General features: G+C 41.2%; 1 long non-coding RNA gene across 1 annotated transcript; it reads right to left on the bottom strand.

Moving 5' to 3' along the window:
* Window positions 1-2299: 2299 nt before the first annotated feature.
* Window positions 2300-5655, bottom strand: LOC118944451. Its single transcript, XR_005039836.1, has 3 exons — window positions 5544-5655; window positions 3419-3508; window positions 2300-3320 (listed from the first exon to the last, which is right to left on the bottom strand). It is a non-coding gene; the product is annotated as an uncharacterized LOC118944451 (long non-coding RNA).
* Between the last annotated feature and the right edge of the window lie 513 nt (window positions 5656-6168).

The following is a 6168-nucleotide window of genomic DNA, read 5'->3' as shown; positions in this document are numbered from 1 at the left end:
TGTTAATTTCTCTACCATATGTCGTTTTAGAGAATTTGGCAGTATGTCCAATCGGCCTCACAACAGCAGACCACGTGTAACCACACCAGCCCAGGACCTCCACATCCGGCTTCTTCCCCTGCAGGATTGCCTGAGACCAGCCACCCGGACAGCTGATGAAACTGTGGGTTTGCACAACCAAAGAATTTCTGCACAAACGGTCAGAAACCGTCTCAGGGAAACTGGAGAAGTGTGCTCCTTACGGATGAGTCCCAGTTTCAATTGGACCGGGCAGATGGCAGACAGCATGTATGGCGTCATGTGGACGAGCAGTTTGCTGACGTTGTGAACAGAGTGCCCCATGGTGGCGGTGGGGTTATGGTATGGGCAGGCATAAGCTATGAACAACGAACACAACTATAACCCCATGCTGTGGAGCAACAGGTAGTCTAGTGGTTAGAATGTTGGACTAGTAACCGAAAGTTTGCAAGATTGAATCCCAGAGTTGACAAGGTAAAAATATTTTGTTCTGCCCCTGAACAAGGTTAGTTAACCCACTGTTATTAGGCTGCCATTGAAAATAAGAATTTGTTCTTAACTGACTAGCCTAGTTAAATAATACTACATGCCTCAAAAGAATAGTTTGGATTTCTCAAACTTACATCTTTTCATTTCTGAATGTATATTAAAACTACATTATATCCGTGTGTTTAGCCCCTTGAAAAAGTATTTTAATTAATTGTTTTGCCTTTCCTCCATCTCACTGCTGGCACTATATTGCTCCTGCCCTGGACTGGTGTATCCAGGTCTTAAGTGTGAAATGCACATTTAACACAATATATTCATGGACTTAGTTATGTCTTTTTCAAAACAAATTTTGTACCGTTTTATCGATGGCAATTTTAATGCACAGAGATACCGTGACGAGATCCTGAGGCGCATTGTTGTGCCATTCATCTGCCGCCATCACCTCATGTTTCAGCATGATAATGCCTGGACCCATGTTGTAAGGATCTGTACACAATTCCTGGAAGCTGAAAATGTCCCAGTTCTTACATGGCCTGCATACTCATCAGACATGTCACAAATTTAAGCATGTTTGGGATGCTCTGGATCACCGTGTACAACAGCGTATTCCAGTTCCTGCCAATATCCAGCAACTTCGCACAGCCATTGAAAAGGAGTGGGACAACATTCCACAGGCCACAATTAACAACCTGATCAACTATACTCGAAGGAGATGTGTCGCACTGCATGAGGCAAATGGAGATCACACCAGATATTGACTGGTTTTCTGATCCACGCCCCTACCTTTTTAAGGTATCTGGGATCTACAGGTCTATCTGTCATGTGAAATCCATAGATTAGGGCCTAATGAATTTATTTGAATTGACTGATTTCCTCATATGAACTGTAACTCTGTAAAATCTTAGAAATTGTTGCATGTTGCATTTATATTTTTGTCAGGCCTATATAGTTTTTGCGAAGTCATCAACAGCTGTTGTTTCAATTCAAACAGGCGTTCAACTAAAAATCGACAATACATATAGACCTAGGGTTTAAAGATTTGGTTGACATCAAATGTAATCTTCAAATTAATATGTTGGAGTCTCCATCTCAACCAAAAATCTAAGTTAAAGAATAGGTCTAAATCAAATCAAACTTTATTTAAAGTACATAAAAAAATACATTTAATTTAGTCCTATTCTTTAATATAGATTTTTGGTTAAGATGGAGACGTGAATCGAACATATCAATTATTAATTTGTAGACAAACTGGTTATTGAATTGTGTTTGGTTGTCAACGCAACTAAATATCAACATTTTAAGGAAATGTATATTCTGCTTGGATAGTTCCATCTGTGCCACTAATTTAGTCTGACTTTAATTCCCGTTTGTAATTTGATTTAGTCCAATTCTTTAACTTTTATTTTAGGTTGAGATGGAGATCTGAATCCAAAATATTTGTTTTTCATGACAAACTGGAATTAATGCCAGACTAAGTCAGTGGCACAAAAAATAAATCTCCTTCGAATGTTGACATTTGGTTCTGTTGACAACGAAACCCAATTCAATATCACTTCTGCAATACAGTAAATAGCCTATTTACTTGTCGACAAGTTAACAAATTATATGTTGGATTCACATCTCCAACTAAACCAAAAATAAAAGTTAAAGAATGGGATTAAGCAAGTGTCTCAGATGAAACTATCCAAGCATTAGATACATCTTTTAAAATATTGATATTTGGTTGCTTTGTCAACCAAACAATTCAATATTACTTTTGTAATACAGTAATTAGTCTATAAAGTTAAGGCTATCTTACAAACTACTGTAACAGCATTTATTATAAAATGAGTAACACATCCATGGCCACATTTTGAAGTTACTGTAACTATTTTTGTCTTGTTATGTAATCATAGAAAGTGTGCATGTTCAAGATGGCATGAAAGGTCACAGGTCAGTGGAGGTCTTCACAATTGCTATACTAATCTGTACAGAATCTCGAACTGCATTGATCACTTGCACCATGTACTTTTAATGTAATCTCAACTGCAATCCAGATCATTTGGTTCTGCTATTAGATGAAGCACAGAGACAACACATGAAGTTATTATATAAATACAAATGTCTGACATTGTATTCCATTTTGAACTTTGTTTTGCTTTTAAATGGTTGAAAGCGTAACAAAGATTGGAATTTGGTTGTGCTTTTCAGATGGTTCAAAGCATAGTGATAATACATAGGGAAACTTCTGGCTTATTTTTTGAAGTGGGCGAATAAAGGTTGAAATCTCATTGATCAACGTCTCAACCAAAAATTACCCAAATTCCACGTTTAAATGATGTGGTGTGCCCAGTGAGTTCCAGTAATTAATCCAGTTAGTTAGTTAGGACATGAGGAAGACACGAGGCTGAAGCCCTCGGCCGGCATGCGGGTGCAGGTGCCGCCGGTGTTAGCCAGAGATTAAATCACGATGAAGTCTTGGACAAACGACAAGGATTACGGAAGAGGGTCTTTAAATAAACTAGCCATTTGGGTAAATGTGGGTGTGGAAGATACAATTGTTGTTAATGGCATGCTTTTGGCTAGTTTGTAAATCTTGTTTAGTTGTCTAATAAGGCTGAGTGTTGCCTAATGCTGTCTGTGAGATGTACCTATCACGTAGGCATATAACCTTTTCTGTTACCTACTAATTTCAGCTGATCATAGTCTGGTGGCTGTTTAGTTCAGTGGATAGGACTGTCTGGTGTTTTTCCCTCAAGATCAGGATTGGAACACAGAAAGAGGTGTCTGTCATTCTGCATCAGGGGTGGCTAGAACTTCCTGAACTCAAAAGCCTGAGAGAGATAATGAAAATGAAAGAAAGATGTTACACCAACATTCCAGTTGAAGATTTTCTCAGAGCCTTGTATTGGTGTAATATGTTTTACAGTACCTGTTTCCACTTCCTGATAAATACTGACCCCAATACCTCATGCAGATCATTACACTGGTCTCCCTCCTCTGAAGGCGGGATAGGTGAAAACTACAGTATGTAATGGAACAAAGAAGGTTGTTTTATGCAGTGGAGGTTGCTGAGGGGAGGATGGCACATATTAAAATGGCTGGAACGGTGTGAATGAAATGGCATAAAATACATGGAAACCATGTGTTTGATATATTTGATACCATTTCATTAATTCTGCTCCAGCCATTACCAAGAGCCTGTCCTCCCCAATTAAGGTGCCACTAACCTCCTGTGGTTTTATGTTAAAAGTATTCCATTGTTGACAAAATGACATATCTACCCTAGTATTGTTCACCAGCTGTCCGTCTGGTAGAGGTGAGGCCAGTGCATATAAGTGTTTCCCACTGGAGTACAGGGGCTGTGTGTCCAGCAGATGTCCCTGTGGTGCAGCGGATGAGGCTTAACTGTCTTTCACCAGCCATGAACACTACATGGCCAAAAGTATGTGGACACCTGCTTGTCGAACACCTCATTCCAAAATCATGGGCATTAATATGGAGTTGGTCCCCCCCTTTCGTGCCATAACAGCCTCCACTCTTCTGGGAAGGCTTTCCACCAGATGTCGGAAATTTCTGAGGGGACTTGTTTCCATTCAGCCACAAGAGCATTAGTGAAGCCAGTTACTGATGTTGGCCGAGTAGGCCTGATTCGCAGTCGGTGTTCCAATTCATCCCAAAGGTGTTTGATGGGGTTGAAGTCAGGGCTCTGTGCAGGCCAGTCAAGTTCTTCCACACTGATCTCCAAAAACATTTCTGTATGGACCTTGGTTTGTGTACGAGGGCATTGTCATGCTGGAACAGGAAAGGTTCTTCCCCAAACTATTGCCACAAAGTTGGAAGCACAGAATCGTCTAGAATGTAATTGTATGCAGTAGCGTTAAGATTTCCCTTCTGGAACTAAGGGGCCTAGCCAGAACCATGAAAAACAGCCCCAGACCATTATTCCTCCTCCACCCAACTTTATAGTTGTCACTATGCATTCAGGCAGGTAGCATTCTCCTGGCATCCGCCAAACCCAGATTCGTCCATCGGACTGCCAAATGGTGATTCATCACTACAGAGAACGCGTTTACACTGTTTCAGAGTCCGATTGCGGCGAACTTTACACCATTCCAGCCAATGCTTGGCATTGCACATGAGGATCTTAGGCTTGCTTGTGGCTGCTCGGCCATGGAAACCCATTTCATGAAGCTCCTGATGAACAGTTCTTGTGCTGACGTTGCTTCCAGAGACAGTTTGGAACTCGGTAGTGAGTGTTGTAACCGTGGACACTACACGCTTCAGCACTCTGCGGTCCCGTTCTGTGAGGTTGTGTGGCCTACCACTTCACAGCTGAGCCGTTGTTGCTCCTAGGCGTTTCCACTTCACAATAACAGCACTGCTCTAGCAGGGCAGAAATTTGACGAACTGACTTGTTGGAAAGGTGGCATCCTATGACGATAACACGTTGAAAGTCACTGAGCTCTTCTGTAATGCCATTATACTACCACTGTTTGTCTATGGAGATTGCATGGCAGTGTGCTCAATTTTATACACCTGTCAGCAACGGCTGTGGCTGAAATAGCCGAATCCACTACTTTGAAGGGGTGCCCACATACTACAGCCAATGTTTGTCTATGGAGATTGCATGGCTGTGTGCTCAATTTTATGCACCTGTCAGCAACGGGTGTGTCTGAAATAGCCGAATCCACTAAGGTATCTATCTATCTGCCTTGCCTGGCTACCCAGACTCCTTGCTCCGGCCAAACGCTACGCCACGCCCACAAGTTTCTTCACCACAATCGAGAGCAATAGCAATGGCGTCTTTTTGTAGGTACTAACTCTGCCATGGTTCGTTGGGAAAATTGATGGAGTTTTTGTAGGGTTTTTCGATAAACTCAGGAAATAAGGTCTATGGTAAACACAGGCTTAGGAGATCTTATACGTTTTGTTCTATGACATAATCGCCATCAGCTAACGTCACTCATTCTGAATTGTTAAGCATTTAGGTAATAATAAAAAACACATAAAGCAGAGATAAAAGCTTCATAATGGCCAAGGTCAATGCTCCTTACCAGATTGATGAGGAGGATCATGACAGCAAACCATTGTTGTCGAACTGTCTGTCACTCAATCTTTACTTTGAGTGATAATGTAACATTCAACAGATAATGTAACACCCCCCTAGAAAAAGTAATACAGGATTCCTGCAGAATGTTTGCCATTGCGAAGGAATTGCGGTGACTTGCAGGAGTCCTGTAGGGCTTTATTGTAAGAGTTTCAACACATAATAGTTATAACGCCCTACATAAGTATATCCTCGTTAATTTAGCATACAAGTGTTTTTGTAGCAAATTGTCTTGACATAACACACACTCAGCAACTCGCTCACTCAGTCTTGACAGTCTTGGCCCAACAGGTAGACTATATGTTAATGTAGACATTGGAACTCAGAGATCGACCTCTCCTGAGAGTCCCCTCATCAAGCTTCAGCCAGCAACTAAGGATTCTGGCGCGTTTGGTCGGTTTAAGGATGTGTAAACAGACCAATGTCCCTTTCTGGTCGAAGCTGCTACTCTTTCGAGTTCGAGCATAAAAAAACAAACAAGCAGGAACAAGGCAATCTTCATATAATTAAAATGCCTTTATTATAATGGCATGTTCAATGGAACAAAGATCTCAAAACTCCAGCGCGTTTCG

The sequence above is a fragment of the Oncorhynchus mykiss genome, chromosome 1 (assembly GCF_013265735.2).
Source record: "Oncorhynchus mykiss isolate Arlee chromosome 1, USDA_OmykA_1.1, whole genome shotgun sequence".
Classification (NCBI taxonomy): domain Eukaryota; kingdom Metazoa; phylum Chordata; class Actinopteri; order Salmoniformes; family Salmonidae; genus Oncorhynchus; species Oncorhynchus mykiss.
Note: the sequence above shows the minus strand (reverse complement) of the source record. Positions and strands in the feature narration are given on the sequence as shown.